The sequence below is a fragment of the Lutra lutra genome, chromosome 17 (assembly GCF_902655055.1).
Source record: "Lutra lutra chromosome 17, mLutLut1.2, whole genome shotgun sequence".
Taxonomy (NCBI): Eukaryota; Metazoa; Chordata; class Mammalia; order Carnivora; family Mustelidae; genus Lutra; species Lutra lutra.
The window spans coordinates 45391631-45415525 of record NC_062294.1 but is presented as its reverse complement, the minus strand read 5'-3'; the positions used below and the strand labels follow the sequence as shown (position 1 = coordinate 45415525).

The window sequence follows — 23895 nt, the reverse complement described above, 5'->3', positions numbered from 1 at the left end:
GGCAAGATTCTCTTTCTTGATGTGGGGGTTATATGCGTGCTTGCTTCATCACTGTTCACTAAACTGTGTATTTACCTTTTACACACTTCTTGGTGCAAGTGTTAGGTTTCTCAATACCAAAGTTTTAAAGTTTTTTGTACTGTATCAGTTCATTTTAAACAATGAGCTTGTACTCTTGTATGACACATGCAATTTAAAAAAAAACAGATAAGACCCTCTTTGAGGGTCACCTAGGTGGCTCAGCAGGTTAAGGGCCCGACTCTTGGTTTCGGCTTATGTCATGATCTTGGGGTCCTGGGATGGAGCTCTGCATTGGGCTCTGTGTTGAGTGCAGAGTCTGTTTGAGATTCTCTCCCTCTCCCTCTCCATCCCCCCCACCCCTGCCAGCTCTCTTTCAAATAAACAAATAAATAAAATCTTTAAGGAAAAAAAAAAAAAAAAAGATGAGACCCTCTTTTTTTTTTTTTTAAAGATTTTATTTATTTATTTGACAGAGAGAAATCACAAGTAGGCAGAGAGGCAGGCAGAGAGAGAGGAGGAAGCAGGCTCCCTGCTGAGCAGAAAGCCTGATGTGGGGCTCGAACCCAGGACCTGGGATCATGACCTGAGCCGAAGGCAGCGGCTTAACCCACTGAGCCACCCAGGCGCCCTGAGACCCTCTTTGAAGACCTGTTTGTGTTCGTACACACACCCAGAGCCACCCCAGTCACTCTCACTCCCCTGGCTCAAAATTCACTTTCTCTCCCATGAGAAGAGTTTCCACTTCCCAGAACCGGCAGAGCCACTTCACTGGGCCAGCCGAGCACAAACATCCTGGGTGTGCTGGGGGACCGTGCACTTCCTCCTGGGCCCGGGGGAGGCGGTGAGAGCAGGGGCTACATGCACAGCAGCAGTTCTGGGACAGCTCACCACATGACACTGGGGGACAGAGAGGCAAGGACCCATGTCCACCCGGAAGAGGGCTTACAGGGCAGAGGAGCTGCGGGGCCACGCTAGCACGCATCCTAGCTCTGCCCCTGCAGGGATCCCACAGTGAGCTCTAGAAAGACTCTAGTCCTGACCCTTGACTAGGGGCAGAGCCTCTTGTGGGCCCGAGGACCAGCTGGCAGATGGCGAAAGCCTGCAGCTCTGTTTGGACAACACTATAATCAAACATCCTGCCCCGGGGTACTAAGACCAAGGCAGGAGGGCTGGAAGCGGGTAGTAGGCCCTCAGGAGCCTAAAACAATGGCTCTCCAGGAGCCCAGGACACCAGGAAATCAGCCACTCATTCCTAGGACAGCTTTCTTCTTCTTCTTTTTTTAAATGTTCACAGTTGATGGAACCTTTCTAGAGGCAATCTGGCAACAGCTTTTAAAAATGTTCTTACCCTCTGAGCCTGTAATGCTACTTCTGGGAACTGATCCCAAAGAAACAATGGAAATGAAGAAAAAAATTTATGGCATTGGTTAGAAAGCAAAAAAGGAGAACCGACCCCAATGTCCAACAACAGGAGAATGGGTAAATAAATTACCGCACGTCTCACTGCACAACCTTAGGATGTCAAACATTTATATACGTGTACAGATGCAGTCACAGAAAAAAGCCTGAAAAAAAAAAATGCTCAAAAATGCTAACTGGGGTTAGGTCTTGATGCTGGGACTCCCAGTGATTTCTGAAAATGTGCTCATTCTACCTTCTTATAGTCTCCCAAATTGCCTTTAATGAATGTGTTTTCAAAATCAGGGAAACAAAGCAGGTAGTATACATTCACGTAACTGATTTCCATTCACCAGATGCATATTTCCTGGGAACCAACTATGTAAGAAAGCAGTGAAGGACGTAGACCCTTCTCACACGCATGACCTGAGTGTCTTTACCAAGTACATGTGTCAGCACAAAGTGAGCCGGGGACAGGATAAAGGGTAAAACACGGCGCTGCACAGTGGGTGGGCAAGGAAGGCTGCACGGAAGGAGTGGTGGTAGGTGAGGGGGACAGAGGCAGCAGGTGCAAAGGCCCCAGCATGGTTGGAGGCATGTAGGTAACGAACCCGATGAGCAGCAGAGTCCCAGGAGAAGGCTGGTCGGCCAACCCTGGAGGGGGAGGGGAAGGAGGGACATGGCCCAGAACAGGGACAGCGCTGGCACAGAGAAGGTGCAGACCAGAGAGGATCTGGCCATTTCCTCACAAGAAGAAGAGCTCCACGGCCCTCAGTCCGCAGCTGAATACCAGGTGGGTACAGGGCGCTGTGCCAGATCATGTCACCAAAATGCGGGCTGTCACTCCTTCTCTTGCTCCCGCACTCCTCAGACCAGAGCACGATGGAGATACAAACACACAAGCCATTTCAGGTCAGTATGGGCCAACATCAGCTGCCAGGGCTGGGCTCAGCTTTAAGAAAAAACAGACAACCTTCCAAACAGAAGCCAGCCCCAGCCCTCCTACGGCGTGGGATGTACCTCAAAGTCCTTCCCATGCAGGTCTTCATGGGCTCACGGGTGCTGCTCAGGAGGCCCGGAGGCCAGGAACCTCACTCCCAATGGGCAGAGGAGGAGAATAAGCACCAGGCAGCGTCCATTCTCAACAAGAACTCAAGACCTCAAGACCTCAGTAGGAGACTATGTTACACGCCATTGGGGGGCTGCTCTGGACACCGAAGGGCCTCACACTTGCAGGTGCATGACCTCCAGTGCTGTGCAAATCCAAACGCCCCCTCCTTTCTTGAGAGAAGTTCGCATCTGTCTGCAGCAGCAGGATGCCCATCCAAAAAGCCCGCTATCCCAGGTTCCCTTGCAGCTCGGGCCAACTCTGTGTCCCATTCTCGGCAGTGAGAGGTTAAGTGGAAGTCTGCTCGGGTGGGGGTGGGGTCTTCTAGTAAAGCTCCTGCTTTCCAGGAGAAAGGAGTAAGCTCTTCCACTTCCACCCTTCTCCTCCCTGGAATGTGGATACCATACCTGGAGGTGAGGCAGCCATCTTGTGATCGTGAGCCACATGCTGAGGACGGCAGGGCAAGGAGTCAGAGGAGCCCACTCTCCCAGCCAGAGGCCCTGCCCCAGGCTCCCCATACCCCCTTTCCCTTCCTACGTGCCACAGAAGAACTGTCGCTTTAGTTAAGCTACGGCTTGCTGGCTTCCTGTTACTGGTAGTAGACTCCAGTCTTGACGTCCCACTCAGATCCTCATTTTACATATAAGGAAACTGAAGCTCTATGAGGGGACTTCACTAGCCCAAGGTCACGCAGAGCTAGGAAGAGATGAGGCTGGATGTGAGCCTGTATCCCTAACCACTTCGTAGCAGCATCTTGAATCTCAGTCAGGAGTACTGGCTTTGGGGAAAGCTTGGCTTCGTTTCGCTTCTCCATTTCGTTGACGCCTTGTGGATCCCCCACACCAGAAGCATGAGCCCCACAAAACACGGACTCTCTACTGCTCCCTCCCCACCACACAGAACAGCGCTGGCAGGTGGCAGGCACTGAACACACATGCTCAAGGGGCAATGACTGAACACCCCGAGAAGGGCGAGTGACTCTTCTGGAGAACAGGAATGCCTCCCCTTAACTTCCCAGGGGGCTGGGAGGGCTCACTGAGGAATAACTATAAACCACATGGCACGGGTCCAATTAAGTGCCCAATAAGAGATTCCATATTACCAAAATGGAGGCTGTAGATCTCCTCTTCCAGAGACCTTTCCTCATGACCAAACAACGGTTTTGCCACCTCTAGATGATTTTTTTTTTTAACTTGGGTCCAAAGATGATTTCTCTCTGCCAAATATCTGTAACTCACAGGCCAAACACACCCAGGACTCCCAGCTACGTCCCAACCCGTGGACCTGGAGTAGTGCCCTGCCTCCCTCCTCGGCCTTGGGCTCTGCCAGCAGTAACCGCCCCACACTTTGCACATCGACCCTTCCTCTTCCTTAGGCCCGCTTCCCAAGCTGCCTCCTGAGCGATGCCTTCCCTGACCCCACCCCCTGCCCCCTCTCCTAGGAAGCCCTGGGGGCCACAGTCTGGCCTAGCCTCTTTCAGAGGCAGTGTCTGCAGAGGCCATCTACCTGGCACTCCTACTGGGTGCGGCCAGCACTGCATCTGCCCGCGCAAGCAGAGCAGGCACCACCCCTCCTCTCCCGCCTCCCTGGGGCTTCGGGGCCCCTAGAAGAGATGCTTGTGGACATCCGGTGAACAGGAGAATGAAGATCACATGACCTGACATTTATCTGGGTCTCCAAAGCACCCGGCATTGTTCTACGAGCTTTATGCAGATTCACCCTTTCGCTCAGCACAACGATCCTTTGAGAGGTACTATTTCCATGATCCTTTGAGAGGTACTATTTCCATCTCCGTTTTATACACCAGGAAACTGAAGCGCAAGGTCACACTGCTGGTAAATGGCAAAGCTGGGTTCCAATCCTGCTGACTCCAGAGTCCATGCTTCTAACCTCTGGGCTCTGCTGCCTTGTTGCACCCATGTCCATGGCAGGAAGAAAAAACCCCGGGGTCAGGCCTAAGCGGAAGGCAGAGGTCACTCCCTAAGCCAGAGCAAACATTCTCACTGGCGTCCCCATAAAAAACCAGACATTCATTTTTCTTGCTGAGAAATCTGCTGGAAATCTGCTAGATGGGGAGGGTGGGGGGAGCTTCCTGATAAAAGAGCAGAAACATGGTCCTGATTGGCTCCCTGCGTCCTGCCTTGTGGCTATGACAGGATGTGATAGCTGGAACCACAGCAACCATCTTGCAACCTTGAGGAAAGGCTAAAAATGGTTTCAGAAGCACACACCTGGGCTTCTGACATGTGGAGCTGTTGAAGCATTCTAGAACTGCAGAGTATCTATTACTTATATTCAAGGCTGAGATACAAAGTATTTAGAAACCAGTATGGCGCAGGCAATAGGCAATTAAAATGGATGGCAGCTGGTGAGCACTGCCAAACACCAGTCCTGCTTGAATCCAAATACTTGAATGCAAGCGCCTTGAGGATGAGTATCCATGCCAGTTCTGTTCACTGTTGTCTCTCAGCACCAGCACAGTGCTCGGCACATAGTCAGCGTCTGGTGAATGATCCTGACCGACTTCCCTGGAGATCTGCAGAGGGTCGCTGACAGCGCAGGCACCAGAGTCTGCTGAACCAGACCACAGTACCATGTCATACCTCCCAGCTCTGAAAAAGGTGGCTTCATCTCCCTTAGCTGTATTTACCTCACAGGGTTTGGGAGGGAACTTTGCTTTTTTTTTCTTTTTAAGATTTTATTTATTTATTTGACAGAGATCACAAGTAGGCAGAGAGGCAGGCAGAGAGAGAGGGGGAAGCAGGCTCCCTGCTGAGCAGAGCCCGATGCGGGGCTCGATCCCAGGACCCCGGGATCATGACCTGAGCCGAAGACAGAGGCTCGACCCACTGAACCACCCAAGCACCCCTGGGAGGGAACTTTGATAAGCCCTGGATGTGCAGCTCTTAGACAGGACCTGATGTGATGCCGGGAATGTGTGCTCGCTGCTATTGCCCTCCACTTCTTTCATCCTGTCGGTCTCCTTGCTTCTCAAATGGCTACCATGATCTGTCTCTCCTTTAAGGAGATAAAATCTGAAAAAGTATAGGAGAAAGCACCCTGCAAGCAAATGGCAATTCTTATCTTTGACTCAGCGCGGTGTGCCAGCTAAGAGCGTGGAGTCAGAGTGCGGTTTGCCTGAGCCTGAATCCCAGCTCGGCCATATGACTTCGGCAAGCCACTCAAGCTCCCTGTGCCTCAGTTACCTCACCTGTAAAATGGAAATAACAGAAGTACCTCCCTCACAGGGCTGACATGAACACTGAGTGAGTTAATATGTAGGGGCGCCTGGGAGGCTCAGTCAGTTGAGTGTCCCATCCGTGATTTTGGCTCAGGTTGCAATTTCAGGGTTGTGAGATTGAGCCCCGTGTCAGGCTCCACGCTCAGCTGTGGAGCTACTTGAGATTCTCTCTCTCCCTCTCCCAGCTCATGGTCTCTCTATCTCTAAAAGTAAATGAAAAGAATCTTTTTAAGAAATGAGCTAATACATAAAGCTGTGGAGCAGAGCCTGGCTCCACAGGTGATCACCAGGAATGTTAGCTGATGTGACTTGGGCAAGCGACTTAACTCTCTTCTCTAAGAGTACTAGTCATAATGACCTCACAGGATTACTGTGAGAACTAAAGAAGTTAATCCATGTGAAGTGTGAAGTACTTGGAACAGGCCTGCTTTATGAGAAGCACCCAGTTTCTTGGTTTTTAATTTTATCTATTTATTTGACAGAGAAAGAGACATGGAGAAAGGGAACACAGGCAGGAGGAGTGGGAGAGGGAGAAGCAGGTTTCCCGCCAAGCAAGTAGCCCGATGCGGGGCTTGATCCCAGGACACTGGGGTCATGACCTGAGCCAAAGGCAGATGCTTAACCTCCTGAGCCACCCAGGCGCCTCTGAGAAGCACCCAGTTACTGTTAGCAATCCTCATCATCTCTAACTGGGGGCTCTCTTGAGGACGGACTGCCGACCCTTCTATTTAACTCCCGCATGTTGCTGAACTCCCTTGTCTGCATATCTGGCACCACCCGTGGGCCTGGAGGCTCCCCCAACCCCACAAAGCTGGGAGCTCCAGGAGTGTGCGGCTCTGCCTGTAGGCACAGAGTCCTGGGGAAGGCGTTCCTTAGGTCACGGCACTACCCAGTCCTCTGACAGGAACAAAGGGAGTGTGTTGTCCAAATCTAGGGTGGGGGGAGCTTGGAGAAGATCCCTTCAGCAAAGGAAGAAACTGTAACCATGGGCAAATGGCTTTGAGCCTCCCAAGGGAGGCCCGTCCCAGGCAGCAGTGGCCAGCAGCTGGCAGACAAGGCCCAAAGAGCGACCTCAGGTTTCTCGGGAGACCACGGGACTCCAGGGTCCCAGATGGAGCCTATCACCAAGCAACACACCCCTGCCCAGGCCATTTAGATGTTCTGGTTTTCTCATCTATACAATGGGTATCAATTTCCCTGACTGGTCCATTGCCTGGCCACCTCTGGCCCTGATCTGCATCACAGGGGACTACATTTCCCAGGATTCCTGGTTAAGTTCAGCCAATAGGGGTGCTTCTCCCTCTCACCCTCCACCCCTACTGCCCTTGGCTCAGTAATACCACCTCCCCCTTGAACCCCTCTAGCTCTGGGTCTAGTCTCAGGACTGCCTCCCTGTCCCTGTTTGGTTTCCCTGTTCCTCCATCACTTTTAACCAGATTCTTGGAGTCCAATTCCTTCCACCTAGAATACCTGGAATAATACCTAGAAATACCTAGATGCCATTTTCCTGAGATACACCTGTCTTGCTTGCATTTTAGGGGCATCTGAGAATGAAGGGAGGAGATGCACCTGGAAGGTGGAAAGCACCACATAAATCAATGATTATTTTATGGAAACAGCCTCCTCTCTTCCACAAGGCACAGGCACATGGTGAGACTGGCGTTTAAACCCCTCCCAAACAAAACAATCCCATGTTGGAGAATTGCTTCAAACTAATCCAAAATCTGAAGGTGGGGGTGCAGGGATGGATGAAGCGTGCTTGGCCATGTGCCAGGAACGACAGGCTCGGGTGACAAGCCTGTACCTGCGGGTTCTGTATGCTCTTCTTTCTACCTCTGGAAATATTTGAAATTTTCCATTATTAAGACAAAAACCAAGAGGCAAGAAAAAACTGGTCCCTGTTCTGTGAGTGGGGGAACTAACTGGAAGAAGCTTTTTTGAAGGCCATTTGTCAGTTATTAACACCAAGCACAGCTGTGGACCCAGAGACTCCAACATCAAGAGAAGTGCAGACACGAATAGTTAATAACACTGACCACGGGCCGGCACTTCATACACACGTTATACATCATATGTTTATTAAAGCCCCTGAGCTAGGGGCACCTGGGTGGCTCAGTGGGTTAAAGCCTCTGCCTTCAGCTCAGGTCATGATCCCAGGGTCCTGGGACTGAGCCCCTGGGACTGAGCTCTCTGCTCAGCGGGGAGCCTGCTCCCCCCCCCCCCCCCGTCTACTTGTGATGGCTGTCAAATAAATAAAATCTTAAAAAACAAACAAACAAACAAAATAAAGCCCCTGAGCTAGATACAGTTACTGTCTCCGTCTTACAGAGGAGGAAACCTGAGGCTCCGGATGTCAAAGTGAGAGAGAGGTTGAAGTCCCAACCCCAGTGCCCTGGAATGTGACTGAGTTGGGAGATCAAGGCCTTCAGCGAGGTAAATTAAAAGGAGACCATCAGGGTATGTCCTAATCCGATCTGACTGGTGTCCTTGTGAGGAGAGATCAGGACACAGAGTGCGGGTGCGAATACACAGGCTGCACGGGCAGAAGCAGCTGGGCAGCGGAATCAAGATGCAGGCCCAGGTCACTTGGCCCCTTGCCACCCTTAACAGGACGGCAACAACACTGCAAACTGTTCACAGTGGTTCTGTTCTCTCCGGGAAGTGAGACTGGAGGGGGGTGCGGGGAAAGGGGGAGCAAGATTCTCAATGTTTACCTTCTATACTTCTATAATGACATTTTTAAACATTCACATATCGCATTTTAAAAAATTAAAAATAAAACCACATACATGCAAATGAGTGTATACCACCCACCCAAATGTGGGAGAGAGGAGTATATCCAGGCCGGATTTGTCTTTTTACAAGTTTCACTATAATCTCTCTCAAGCTTCCTAAAAAGCCGGCAGAGAGAAGCCAGAAATGCCTCCACAGGTGGATAAACTGTGGTGAATTAAAAGAAAAGAGAGGGTAAAATATCCGAATGTTCAGATATTTTACAACCCTCAGTCGTGACGATGGGGATAATAAGTGCTGGTATTTTCACATCACACAGATGCTAGCTACTGCCCCCAAGCCTTTATTTTTATTTTATTTTTAAAGATTTTATTTATTTATTTGACAGAAAGAGAGAGAGATCACAAGTAGGTAGAGAAGCAGGCGGAAGGAAGGGGGAAGCAGGCTCCCCGCTGAGCAGAGAGTACGATGCCGATGCCGATGCCGATGCCGATGCCGGGGTTGATCCCAGGACCGTGAGATCATGACCTGAGCCGAAGGCAGAGGCTTAACCCACTGAACCACCCAGGCACCCCCCACCAAGGCTTTAAATGTATTATCTCTTTATATCTTCAAACTATCTTAGGATACAGATACTATTGTCATTTCCATTTTCTTTTTTTTTAAGATTTTTTATTTATTTATTTGACAGAGATCACAAGTAGGCAGAGAGGCAGGCAGAGAGAGAGGAAGGGAAGCAGGCTCCCTGCCGAGCAGAGAGCCCGATTCGGGGCTCGATCCCAGGACCCCGGGATCATGACCTGAGCTGAAGGCAGAGGCTTTAACCCACTGAGCCACCCAGGTGCCCCTGTCATTTCCATTTTCTACTTCAAGAAACTCAGGCTCAGGGAGGTTGAGCAACCTGCCAGGTTAGATGGCAGGATCAGGACATGAACCTTGGCCAGCCCGCTCCAGAGCATGGCCCTGATGACCGTGTCCTTCCTGCTTTGTTTCATCTCTGGATGGGCCACTCAGCCGAGGGAGGCCTGAGTCTGGTAACAGGTGCAGGAGGAGGCAGGAAGGAGCCTTCAGCCAGACCAGCAATCTGAGACCCCAGCTCCACTGGTGTGGCACAAATAAGGAAGTTGAAGAAAAGCAAACAGTGACAAGTGAATGGGGAACGCAGGACTCTGCTGCACTCTGGGGTGGCGCGTGGGCCACAGCCACCTCACGGACAACACCCTGGCCATTCCTGGGGGGAAAGCAATGCCTGTCTCCTGCCCTAACATGAACCCTGGCTCCAAACCCCACAGACTTAGAGGGACACAGGTATGGGGGTGCTCACAGAGTACCGCCTATGGCGGTGGGGAGCTGGGGATGACCTGGGTGCCACTCCGGGGACTGGAAACACGAGGAATGACAGATACACCTCAGGTACCACTGCCCAGTGGACAGACACAACACACTGGAGGTCACAGAGTGACCCGGCTTATCTCAAAACCTGCTGTTGGGGGAAAAATCAGAAGAAACAGACTGAGATACGAAGCCCCAAACCACTTCTGGAAGCTCTTATTCAAACCTCAATGTATATTTTGCAAGGATATGTACATAGCTCTAGATACACCACACACACCTCAGAGTGGGGGAAGGAAGGGAAGGACAGAAAATGAAGGAAGAAGGAAGAAAAACCTAACCACTGAGAAAGGAGGCAGCACACACACCGTTTCTGCCAATAGACACGTGGTCTGTGGGAGACCAACTCTACCTGTCTGGGTAGATGAACAGGCAGAAGGCAGAAACGACACAAATCACTATGTCTTCAAAAGAAAACCATATTTCCATGTTCTCAAATGCAACCAGCTGTTGGGCCTGACAGTTTTTTAATTTAATGAGCCTGGCTCAGGGACCGAGTTTGGAGGCTCTTCCCAGCTGTGGCAGGCATCTGGTTTTCTGCTCTCTACCCATTCCCTCTCCTCCTGGATAATGGACCCGACCGGTCAAAGGCGATCAAGATATGGCATTCCTCAGGTGATCTGATTGGCCTGGTGAAAGGGGGAACACGACCCAAGCGGGACCCATCACAGACTAAAGGAAATATTTATAACCCATGAGGGTTGGGTTTTTCTTCCCCTCTCTAATGTCTGTGGACAAGAAAGCAAGTGGCCCTGACGGTCATTGGCAGCCATTCTGGGGCAAAGAGGCATATGTCTATCTACATCTACAGCTATTCCTGTATCTGTATCTCTCCATACTAGGTTGAAGCTAATGCTGAGAACCTGAGTCCTTGATGATAGACATCTGAGCTGCTGATCCTACCCCACTTTACTGCCACCGCCCAATGGACCCTGAGACATGTTAAATTTCTTTGCTATTTGGCCAAATGACATCAGGGTTTTGCTACTTGTGACTAAGAGCATCCTAACTGGGACCCACAAACGAGGCAGCCGTTTTCTATTACCAAGGAAACATCTCTGAAAGAGAGAAAGGGGGGCTTCGGAGACACCCTGATCCCGACACAAGGAGATTATTTACAGGTCTCAGGTTGCATGTCCCCTGCCTGCGCAGATGGCCCCACACGCAATGTCGCAGATGCAGCCGGTTGCGCGGTCCTTTGTGCGCAAGGACTCAGGAACCTCCCACGGCGGGTGACTTTGTTGCCCTCATTCATCACAAGAGCCGAGCTGCAGTAAGCATCCTATGTTCTATTTCTCCGGATACCGGCAGGGGGTTAATCCCCAGCTGGCTGGAGATACAGAGGACAGCGGACAAGAAAGCCCAGCCCGCGCCCTCCTGCGGCGGCTCTGTTCCTGAATCAAAGGTCGGACTTCTGGACCCGGGCTCCCCGAAGACCTGACAACCGCGGGGCTCTCTGAACTAGCACGTGGCCCGAAGTCCTCAGCGAGGAGACCCCACCAGCTTCGGCGGATCACCGTTCCATTGGGATCAAGGCAAAGGCCCAGCCGAAACAACTGAGAACTCAGAGAGACCCAAGCCCTGTGGTCAGCCTGTGCTGGCAGCCCCGTGACCATGGGCCAGAAAGTTCACCAGCGTGGTCTCGGCTGTAGAACACCAATGGAAGTACCCCTCTCACAGGACTGTCATGCCGACACAGTGGACGGACACGCGTCAAGCGCTTAGTGTGAAGCCTGGCACAGAGCAAGGGCTCAATAAATATGAACCGTTTTATTATTGTTATGATTTGCTGGATGATATTTAATTACTGAGGTCTGATCACCTGTGCACCTGTTCTGAGTGCACAGGTTAATGAATTTTGACCTATGTCTACACCTGTGTGATCCACACACCGAACAAGACATAGGGGCTGGCTGATAACGCTTATTAATGGAGTAAAATGTGTTCTTAGGGACTCGTGGTGGCATGTGGGTGATCATCAAGCCATTTTCCCCATCTGAACGACAAGGCTGCAGCCAGGACACCTTCCTTGCACACAAAGCCCCTTCTCAGACTCGTGTGGCCAAATCCGCAAATTAGGATCTCAAGTTGCCTCCACTCCTCTCCCTGGGGCGCTGGGCTGCCGCATCCTAAAAGGCTCACCAGCCGGTTCATTTGTCTCCATGCTCAGGTTCCCTTGTGGTAGCTCTCTCCTACCAGATTCTTACACCCCGGTCTCTCCTGCAGCAGCCAGGCTCATTCAGAAATGCTGATGTGGCCAGGTCCCTCCCCTGCCCGAACCCCTTGGAGGCTGACCTCGGGATGAACGGATAACCTCTCCAATCCACCGCCACTCCTCTCTGACCAGAGCCACCCTCCACTCCGCCTGACTCTCTCCTTCGGTCTCACTGGCAACTTGTTTGAAACAGAAATTGTTATCGAGGAAACTGCAGACTCACGTGTATGTGTAAGACACCATAAAGGTGCCACATACCGGCACACCCCACAGAGACCACAGGGTCCGTTCTAGGCCAGTAATATGGTGATTATTTCAATAAAGTGACTCAAATGAATTTTGTTTCTCGTGCTTATAAAAGTTATGTTTTTTTTTAAAAAAAGAGTTTATTATTTATTTGAGAGACAGAGATTACAAGTAGGCAGAGAGGCAGGCAGAGAGAGAGGAAGGGAAGCAGGCTCCCTGGGATCATGATCTGAGCCAAAGGCAGAGGCTTTAACCCCTTGAGCCACCCAGGTGCCCCAAAAGTTATATTTAGACTATAATGTCTTTTTAAAGTGTGCAATAGCATTATGTTTAAAAAACCCCAATGTAGCTATCTTAATTTAAAAATATTTTATTGCTAAAAAATGCGGACCATCGTCTCTGTGCTTTCAGAGTCGTAATCTTTCTGCTGGTGGAGGGTCTCAGCTCGGTGTTGGTGGCTGCAGACTGATCGAGGTGGTGGTTGCTGAAGGCTGGGGGGTGTGGTAATTTTTTAAAAAGACAATGGTGAAGTTTGCCACATTGATCAACTCCTCCTTTCACAAATGATTACATGCGATGCTGTTTCAAAGCATTTTACCCCTGAGGAGACCTGCTTTAAAAGAAAAGTCAGTCCTCTCAGAGCCTGCTGGTGTTCTATCCACTAGGTCTATGTCATGGTCTAAATCCTCAGGTCAACAGTCTTCACAGCATCGTCACCTGGAGGAGATTCCATCTCGAGAAACCACTTCCTTTCCTCACCCATGCTCCCAGCTCCCGTCCATTAAAGTTCGATCATGAGAATCGCCGCAGTTCAGTCCCATCTTCAGGCTCCACTTCCAGGTCAAGTTCTCTTGCTGTTTCCCCCACATCTGCAGCGGCTTCCTCCACTGAAGTGCGGAACTCCTCGAAAGCCAAGAGTCGGACGCTCAACCAACTAAGCCACCCAGGCGCCCCAATAAGACGTGTTTCTTAAATAGTAAGACTTGAAAGCCACAGTGACTCTGTGATCCGTGGGCTGCAGAATGGGTGTTGTGTCTGTCAGCAGGCAGGAAACCCTGATCTCACTGTCCACTTCCATCAGAACTCTTGGGTGACCAAGTGCCTTGTCCGTGAGCGGTAATATTTTGAATCTTTTTTGTTTCTGAGCAGCAGGTCTCAGCAGTAGGTTTAAACCATTCTGCAGACCGTGCTGTAAACAGATGTGCGGCGGCCATCCGGGCTTGGCTGTTCCATGTACAGAGCACAGGCAGAGTAAGATGGGGCATAACTCGTCCAGGTCTTGGGATCTTCAAAACAGTCCAGGAGGGGTGCCTGGGTGGTGCAGTGGGTTAAAGCCTCTGCCTTCGGCTCAGGTCATGATCTCAGGGTTCTGGGATCGAACCCCGTGTTGGACTCTCTGCTCGGCAGGGAGCCTGCTTCCCCCTGTCTCTCTGCCTGCCTCTCTGTCTACTTGTGATTTCTGTCAAATAAATAAATAAAATCTTAAAACAAAACAAAACAGTCCAGGAGCACAGGTTTCAACCGAAGTCACCAGCTGCGTTCCCCCTACTGGGAGAGTCAGCCTGCCCTTCCAAGCTCGAAAGCCAGGCATTGACTTCTCCCCTCTAGCTACGAAAGTTCTAGATGGCATCTGTGTAATGGTTCACCTGCACTGATGCATGTTATCCATAGTCTGCTCCCTTTGGCTCCTGAGCAGGCTACCATGGTACGGAGGTACCGGAGCTGGTTTAACTGTTCATCAGCTGAAGGACATCTAGGTTGGTTCCAGTTTCCAGCTGCCGGGAGAACAATGGTGTGCAGGTTTTTGTGTGAATGTGAGGCTTATTTCTCTGGGACAGATAAATGCCCAAGACTGTAACGGCTGGGTCACAGGATAGTTGCATATTTAACTTTAAAGAAATTGCCCGTCTGCCCTGTGTCAGGCTCCCTGCTCATTGGGGAGTCAGTCTGCTTCTCCCTCCCCCTCTGCTCCTCCCCCTGCTGTGCACTCTCTCTCTCTCAATCTCCCTCTCAAATAAATAAAATCTTTAAAAAAAAAAAAAAGAAAGAAAGAAAGAAACTGCTAACCTGTGTTGGCAAGTGGCTTACCATTTGATATCCCCACCAGCGGTACTAGAGCACCAGTTTCTTGACATCCTTTTCATCAGCAACTTCGGGTTCATTCATTCAACCCAGACTGACTGAGCAGCTCCTGTGCTCCAGGTATACTACCCTAGAAACTATTCTGGGTTTACAGTCACGAACAAGATGCGTAATCTGTAGCATGTAATCCATATCACCAGAGGATTGTATATGCTGAAGAGTGTAGGCAGGCAACACAGCAGACAACAAACTGATCATGATAAGCGCAGCAGAGAAAATCCACAGCAGCGGGATAAGGAGTGTGTGTGCAGGTGGAGGGGGGGGGGGCGGTCACGGTACAGTGATTAGGAAGCCAGATGGCCTGGGTTTGAATCCTGTTCTGCTACTTTCTAGCCGTGTGGCTCAGATGAGTGAGCTGCTTATCTGTGCCTCGGTTTCCTCATCTATAAAACTGATCGTATCTCCCTCCTGGGGCTGTTGGGAGGACTAAATGAGTGAACAATAGCCAGAACACACTTAAAGCAAGCACCGGGCCTGGATGGGGAGCCCATCTGTTTAAAGGCTCTGTAAGAGTCTCTTGGCTACGTGGCTAGCACAGCTAAGGAGCCCCAGTTGCAAGCTTTGTGGATTTCCCAAGACGCAAGGCACCCAACTGGAGGGAGGCCACCCTCCCTGGGATCAAAACCCTCCTCACTCTGGGAGCAGGCAGCCGCGGGCACTGCAGAGCAAGGGGCAGCGAGGGCCCCCACTCACCGAGCCACCGACAGAGGCCCCTCCTGCAGAGTGGGCGCTCAGGGTACCCAGATATCTCTGCACCCCAGGAGTCTGACACCATGCCCAGGCTGGAGGGGGCGCTGGCAGGGGGCCCCCCAGACAACTGGCCCACAAAAGCAGCTATTTCCTGGGCCGGGCTGAGGAGACAAAGGTAATTAGGAAACTCCCCTCCCCATCCTGTCCTGCTCCTCCCTGGGGCCTGGCCCAGAAGAGGGAACCGAGAGAACATTCTGGTTGGCATCTTATAAAAGAAACAGGGAACCAGGGAGGGAGGGTGCTGTTGGCAGCTCCGGGTCTGGGGGGGAAACAAGGCAATCTTCATGGGGAGCGCACTGGGTCCCTTCTTGAAGAGGAAGAGCTCCCGGGTCAGCAAGGCCCAGAGACTTTCTGAGGCGGAGACAGGGCTGCTGGGACCTGTGCTGTGGGCCTCCCCATGGCCTGGCCTGGGCTGGCAAGCCACTGCCTTCCCAGGGAGATGTGAGCCTGGAACCAGGGCACCTTCTCCTTATCGAAGGCTCCTTTCAACCCTGCACACTGAGTGGCCAGACGACAGTGGGCTTCCAGGTGCCAGGGTCTGGGGAGGGCTGGAGTGTCTGCTCATGCCACCCCCCACCCCCGCCGGCACCACCTTGCAGCAGTGGTACACACTGTTCCCCACCGCCCCCAGCTTACAGAGGTGGTACACGCTGCCCCCCCCCCGCCCGCCGCCCCCCCCCCCCCCCCCCCCCCCCCGAGCTTGCAGCGACAGTACATACTGTCCTAGGGAAAGGAGTCAGGACACTGAGCCTTGAAAGCGCAAGCAGGAGCTAAAAACCAAACTGAGCCGAACAATGTCACCGCTCTCCTTAAAACACTTCCGTGGCTCCCAAGGGCTGTGGGATTAAAGTCTAAATCTCTTACCACCAAGCCTGCGGACTCAGTGCCACCCCCCCACCCCACCCCGCGCCGACTCAGGGCACACATCAGGTCCCTCCAACATGTTTTAGCCACACACCATCTCAGGGCCTCTGCACAAGCTATTCTCTCTGCCCCAGACACCTCGCCCCTGGGGGAGTTCCTCTTCATCCTTCAAGTCTAGGCTGAAGAGGCACTTCTTCAGGAAAAGTCTCCTCAGACCCTCCCAGACCCACTCCCCTGCTTCAAATAAGACCCTCATCTCCTGCCCTGCTACTCTCTCAAGGCAACTTGGCTTTTCCTTAAGAGTTTAACTGCCAGTTAAATTATGTGGTTATTTGAGGGATGATTTGATATCTATCTCCCCCACCAGCTGGTGAGTGCCGTGAAGTCAGAAAAACGGTAATGATATTATTACTTTCAACAACAGCTCACACTGATTAACACCTCTGGTGTTTCACCACATTATCTCCCTGACTTCATAGGACAGCTCTGTGGGGTCAATACTGGTATTATCCCATTTCAAAGACGGGGAAGCCATGTCAGTCCTGCCAGGGGACAATGGTTAGTCTGGGGGCACCCAATGTCTGGGTGACATTTCCAATCATTCCTATCCCCTAACACTCACGTGGAGGGGAGGAGGGAAGAGGCTCACTGGAGACAGAAGCTTAGGTCTGTAAGACACATTTTTGTCACACTCTCGAGTGACAGCCTCTGATTCCAAGGTCCCCTTCAAGTTCTGGTCCCTCTCCAAATCAGAGAAAACATTAATTTCAAACATTTTTACTATGCAACTACAGTGTGTCAGATGTGGCCTGAGCACTAGAGACAGAGCGACAAACAGGACACACGGGGCCCCACGTTCACTCAGCTCGTGTCTGCTGGGGAGGCAGATGCAAGGCCGGGTCTCGGAGCGGATCCGTCAGTGGCCGCCGTGGGGACGGGCGAGCAGGAGGAACAAACAGGTGGGGCTCGAAACTATTCTGTCCTGCTCTGGTGGATCCATGTCACACATCTGTGAAAACCCACAGAACGGAGAATGCGGAGAGTGAACCCCAATGCCAATGAGGGACTTTCGCTAAGGAGAACGGACATCCGTTCATCAGCTGTGACAGACGCACCGCGCGAAGGGGAGAGGTAACAACCAGGGGCTATCGAGTGGCGGGGACGGCTCTCTGGGACCCAGTTTCTATAAACCTGCAACTGCTCTTCAGAAACAAAAAGCCCCCCCATCCCCCTCCAAAGCCATCTTGAGCCCGCCCCCACGTCTCCCACTTGTCCCCCACGTTGCCTGCCCACACCTGGCCTCAGAGCTCGTGCTGCCGGGTCTCCCCCTGGCCCGGTCCCCCTTCCCAGTCTGCTCGGCGGATTCTTCGCCGTGACTCTGGACAGCTTTATTCTTCTCCAGCAACACCCCTCCCTTGGTGATCTCGTCTGATCTCCTGCCTTTAAATGCTGTCTCGTCGCTGCGGACTCCTACATTCCCTTCTGCAGCCCGGACCTCTCCCCTCAGCTCCAGACTTGAACATCCAGGGGCCTCCTAGCTGGCTTGCCCCGCTGCCGAAAAGGCATCTGACATTTAACAGACCCAAAAGTGTATTCTCGATTCTTCATACCACCTTCGCCTTCTCCTTGCAAAACCTCTACTCAGGTGGTCCTTGACTCAACGTCTTCACTCTTCACCTGGTACTGGGGCCAAAACCTTAGTGCCATCCTTCCCAGGCAGTCCCCCTGCCCCCGATCCCACCAACCCAGTCCATTCAGACTTACTGTGGGCCCCACCTTGAAAATATTAGGATCTGCTTACTCCCCTGCACAGTGTCTCTTGCCTGGACCATGGACTTGGCAGGAGCTTCTGCCCTAGTTTCCTGGTTCCCACCCCTGCTCCCACACACAGCCAGAGGGGCTCTGTTAACAGGACTCAGATCACGTCCGTCCTGTGCTCAGAACCTTCTCACTATACATTTAGGAGAAAGCCTCAGTCCCTACAAGGCTTCCCATGGAATTCTCTGAGCTCATCCCCTCCCATGCTGTCTTTTATTTTAGCCACTGAGGTGGGCGTGTAATGGTGTCTCCCCTGTGGTTATCATTTGCATTTCCATGATGATGATTAAGGAAGGTGAGGTATGCGCGTAAATAATAATAATAATAATAAACCAGTACCATTAACTCGGGATTAATTATGTGCCAGGCACCGTGCTAAGTGCTTTTATGCTGCAGGATCCCTTCCAAACCTCTTGGGCCAGACGTTATTTTGGAATTCTGGGTAATCTGGATTTTAGATGGGCAAAAGAGCTTGCACCCCGGCAAGGCCTGGGGAAGCCTCCATCACGTGGATGTTTCTGCAGCAAATAATCTGTCAGTTCGGATCATGTTCCACCCAGGATGGTGGGTCTGTGTGAAATCCCTGACTCTCCACCTCTAGTTTATAGACCGGGAAGTTGTGGCACAGGCAGTTTAGTGCTCTGGTCACAGTCACACAGGTGGAACCGGAAGGGTAGAGTCCCAACACAGGCCATTTTCCCTATAGTCTTCCACCCCATTTCTTGGGGGTAGCTGACGGGAGATTAATCAATGCTTGAAGGAGCGAATGAAGAAATGAATGAACGGGGTTAAAAACTGGGAAAGCTAGGGATGCCTGGGTGGCTCAGTTGGTTAAGCAGCTGCCTTCGGCTCAGGTCATGATCCCAGCGTCCTGGGATCGAGTCCCACATCGGGCTCCTTGCTCAGCAGGGAGCCTGCTTTTCCCTCTGCCTCTGCCTGCCACTCTGCTTGCCACTCTGTCTGCCTGTGCTGGCTCTCTCTCCCTCTCTCTCTCTCTGACAAATAAATAAATTAAAAAAAAATCTTAAAAAAAAAAAAAAAACTGGGAAAGCCATGGGGCACCTGGGTGGCTCAGTGGGTTAAATCCTCTGCCTTCAGCTCAGATCATGATCCCAGGGTCCTGGGATGGAGCCCCGAGTCGGACGCTTTGCTCAGCAGGGAGCCTGCTTCCTCCTCTCTCTCTGCCTGCCTCTCTGCCTAGTTGTGATCTCTGTCTGTCAAATAAATAAATAAAATCTTAAAAAAAAAAAAAAAAGAAGAGCCGTATCACACTTTCGGATGGACATGGAAACGACGGATGTTGGAAACACATAAAATGGCCCCCAAAATGACTCTTGCAAGAAGGCTGCCTGTGAAGAGTAGAACGCTGTTTTCTGATATGTGAGAAGACGTAAGCAACATTTACAGTTCACCATTTTTTATATCATAATGATTCTAAATGTGTCACAAAATTAAAAAACTTACAAAGAGAAGCAGACAGCTAATTATGTCCTCTACAATCCCTACACAGCTCAAGTAGTCCCCTGAACGTTCTTAAAAATCTCTTTGAAAAGACAGGGAACACCTCGTTTTAGGAAACGAATGGGTCTTCTAGTACAAGTATTCAAAAAAATGGGGGAAGAACATATTAGTTTGCAAACATGGTCATCTTGGAGGATTCTGGGTCCTTTGATTTTTTTCTTCTCCTTTTTTTTAAACAACACATAAGTATTTGATAATCAGAGATGCAAACAATACAGCTTTATACATGTGAAGCTCACCCAAGGACATGATAAAGTGGTAGTCCTCACCCTTGGCCACACCCTGGAAACATCTGGGGAGCTTTAAAAGAAAAACATCCCACGCCTGGTCCCACCCTCGGTAATTCTAATGAACTGGTCCGGGGTGGGGCCCAGGCCTTGCGATGTCTTAAAACTCCCCACATGACTCTAATATGCCAGTGAGGAGAAGCACGGAAGCAACAAAATATTTCCAATCTTTTTGGTAGAATGTGTTACTAAGTGTCTTTTAGAGAACAAAAAGGTCCAACAGCCAAAGAAGCAGGATTCTTGAGGCACCTGGGTGGCTCAGATGGTTAAGCATTTGCCTTAAGCTCAGGTCATGGTCTCAGGGTCCTGGGATCGAGCCCTGCCTCAGGCTTCCTGCTCAGCGGGGAGCCTGTGCCTCCCTTTCCCTCTACTGTTCCCCCTGCTTGTGCTCTCTCTGACAAATGAATAAATAAAATCTTCAAAAAATAGATTTCTGAACCTGTAAATGCCGATGAGGACCATGACCTGTGTGGGAAGAAGCCACAGTGCAAGGTGGACGCCTGCATGAGTCTGTGTCTGTCTGTCTGCTCAGCATTCCTTCTCTCGAGCAGCTGTGCCACTAGCAAGCCCTGTCCACTCCACCTCCCAACTGCCCCTCATTCTCCCTCTCCTTGCCCCACCTTGGTCCTGTTCTCCATGGTCTCCCCTTGGGATGACGGCAGCAGCCACCGCCCCTACAATTCATTAGCCACAGAAGTGAGCTAGTGGAGGCCCTTGGGGCACACAGAGTTTGAAAAGCTTCTGCTTCCAACTGAGGCTGCCCACAGTGTCCCTCGGTGCCACACCAGGGCTGTGGACGGGGCCTGCCTTCAAGGGAGAGCAGCATCAGGGACAGCAGGGCTGTGGCAGAACAAACCTGGGTCCTCCATGCTTCTGTGGAACTGCCAAGTCACGGGCCCAGAAGGCCGCCTGAAGAACCCCTGGACTTGGGAGTTGGGGAGCCCACCTGTTCCCTGACAGCTTCCGCTAGCACCAATGCAGTTTTCGGTTATTTGTAGCCAAAAGCGTGCGCGCTCTACACTCTCTGTGGAAGTACCCTATCTATTGGTCTTATCATTTCACCGGGGAAAATCACCTTATTTCTTTTTCTCGCTGGCTCTAAAACAGCAGGGACATTTGCTGTCCTGTTCACCGCTCTGTCCCCAGTACCTAAAACGCTGCCTGCCAAAAAGCAGGGACTTGGTATTTGCGGAAACAATGCCTGCGCTCAGTGCTTGCAGCAGCTCCACAAGGTAGGTGTTCCAAATACCCAACTCCTCCCCACGTCCCCCCCTCGTCACCCTGCACTTCCACCAGCCTTCCAGCTCCTCTGCAGAGCCGAGCTGTTCCCAGTGCAGAACTGTGCGGATGCTGTTCCCTCTACCGGGAACGCTCTCTCCTATTCCATTAAGGTCTTCCCATGACCTTCGGCCTCCCGTCAAGTGTCAGTCCTTACCACAGGCATCTCCTGACCCCACCAAACACATCAGGCCTCCCTTGGATTTGCCCTCATGGTCCGGGCATTTAGCACAGGTGCAATGACACAGCTGTTTCTGTAATTACTTACTCAGATTCTGGTTTCCTCCCCTGAACTGAGTTTGAGAAAGGCGGGGGCCCCTTTGTATTTCCTAGACGGCCTGGCACACAGAAGGTGCTTAATAAAGACCCACCTGACTATCGTGGCTAGGACACTTAGTGCTCACTGAATACCTTTCCAGCCCCCATGCTGAGAGGCAGGCCCCCGCAACAAGCTCTGGGTGTGGGCGGAAATGAGCTGTGTCACTCTGGGCCTTGGTATCTATGTGCTGTGTGACTCTCTCGTTCCCCGTCCTGCTGTGGTGACCCTGGGAGCTACGTGATCTAGTCGTGAGGCTTCGAGATAGGAGCCCCCATCGATCTGTGTCTCTGAGGTACAGTATAAAGCACCCCCCCACCGGACCTGCCCGGTGTCAGGAGTAAGGGAAGGACATCTGTTGGGTCCAATTTCTAGGACTTCGGGGTCAACCCGTTGCTGCAGCAGAACTTTGCCTATCACTAGCATTCCTGTGAATGAAGGCAGGCAGCTCGATGCAGAGGCAATTGTGACCACAGATGAGAGGTGAGGAGCAAGGCGGTGTGGCCTCTGGCCGCCAGAAAGGAACCTCAGGGAAGGGAAGAGAGAAGGGGATGGAACAACTTGTCCCTGGGGAATCGCCACTTTTAATTCCTGACGTGAGGGATGAAAGGACCCAGAGCCCCTCGCTCCCTCCAGATAGAGCCTGCCTGGGGACCCTCATCAAACACGGCTCCTTAGGGATCACGGCCAAGTCTCAGCCCCTGGGGACCGGAGGAGGCCGCTCACAAGCCAGCAACAGCCCTGAAAACCCTATTAGCTAGAGGAAGCTGAAGCAGCAAGGCTGCAGGAAAGGGCCTGGGCTAATTCGGGCTGACAACCTTCCCGCGGAATCACCCACTGGGGCTCTGCCCTCCCGGTTCCATCCCAGAGAATAAATCACACTGTCAGGTCTAATTTGGGATTCGCCTGATGGGCTGAGCAGAGCATCCATGCGTTCTGGCCACAGAGGTCAAGGGCAGCCCACATGCTAGCAGCGGCCAGTGCTGAAAGGCCCCGGGACTACTGAGTTGGAAAAGGAAGGGGAAGCCAACAGTCGTGAGTTTTGGACACACACCAGAGCTGCTCTGCTCTGCTCCCGTGAGATTTCCGACCCGGCCTTAGCTGTGCAAGCCCCGTTCCCAGAGCACGGCACTGCTATATCCAGCTTGGGGCCGGACACAAAGTAAACAATCATATTTGGGGATAAGCGAGTGCTTACTATCTTATAGGCTGGAGACTAAGCTGCCTGAGCCCTGACACACAGTGAGGGCTACTGCATGTAAGCCGTGACTGCCCACTGCCTTGTCTACTGCTTCATGCCACGCACCGCACTTCTCTATCGGAGCTCCGCAGTTGCTTTTCGATTCCATACGGTTAGGAGGCTCCCAGGTTAAGCTCCCTACCCTGGGCTTGGCTGGAGTCTGAAGCCTGTGCTCTTGGCCACCATGTCAAACCATTTTTGATTTCGCCATTTGGATTTTAAGAAGCTTGCCCTGGAACTCCAAGGCAGGCTCTGGTGTCCCCTCTGAGTTTCCGCAGCCCTGGGGCTTCCGTTTTAGAGCTCTCTTCACTCCAGGCTGTTTTCCGACAGAGCTCTCCCCGGATAGTCTCTCCTGGAAGACATCCCTGTAAGCCCAGGGCCCAGCCCCAGACCGGGAAATGGGAAATGCCCCAAGTCTGTAAAATGGATGGATGGCAACCCATATCCCAACCCCTCATTTTATAGAGGAAGGGGTGGGGATTCAGAAAGAAGAGCTGTTAAGGGGCAGTTTCACTGAAGACAGGGGACATGGATAAGGAGAAAGTGCTCTTTGATGAGTCTCTTCCTCCTCGAAGGCCCAAAGCTGCTTCTGGGAGGCCTGTCTGACCTCCAGACTGGCTAGGCAGCTCCGATGGCAGCCCACCACCCTCAGGCTTCCCCCACACAGCCCTGCCACTCACTGGATGAGGAGCCCGCAGGTGCAGGGTCAACCCTGCCATAAGCGGCCTCTCCACACAGCACAGTACAGGGCTGGGCACAGAGGAGGCGTGTGATAAATGAATTGGCCAGCAGAATCCCCAAGAAAGGGAACAAGGCCAGAGCCTCACTCTAGGATGAGGAATTAAAAGCACAGGTACAGGAGTCCTCTCAGCCATCGATCAGCAAGCCAGGAAGATGTGGGGTTGGTGCTGCTCACCAGGACTAGACCACAACCAGGGAGAGGGGGTTCTCGCAGCATGGATGTGGTTCACGAGAAAGCTCTGGAATGACCAAAACTTCCCCAAAGCAAAAGATGCAGCCCCGTTCCTCCCCTGGCTAGAAGGATTTCAATTGAGGTCACAGAGCCAGCAGTCTGGGATCCTGCGACCTCTTGGGAGGTAACAAAGCGCAGTGCCAAGAGCCAAGGCTCTGGAGAGAGACTGCCACGGTCCCCACCCCCAGCTCCTCTACTTGGTAAGTGGCTTCACCACTCTGTGCCTCAGTAAGTCATTACTGTGTGGGGAATCAGAGCAGCAACATCACAGGGTGAGTGCAGGGCGGGAGGGGGGAATGAGATCAGGCACGGGAAGTGCTCAGGGAAGGGCTGGACGCAGAATTGGGACCCA

The 23895-nt window shown here is 51.9% G+C and overlaps 1 protein-coding gene across 5 annotated transcripts in view; it reads right to left on the bottom strand.

Annotated features, from left to right (window-relative positions):
• Window positions 1–23895, bottom strand: part of SIPA1L3 (signal induced proliferation associated 1 like 3) — a 236349-nt gene that overhangs the window by 119208 nt on the left and 93246 nt on the right. Inside the window, exon 1 of one of the 5 annotated variants that reach the window (XM_047710005.1) lies at window positions 2440–2735. The exons of the other annotated variants lie outside the window; for them this stretch is intronic. The gene's annotated coding sequence lies outside the window, so the exon portion shown is untranslated. Of the gene's footprint in view, window positions 1–2439; window positions 2736–23895 lie in introns of those variants that run through there. 5 annotated transcript variants of the gene reach the window in all.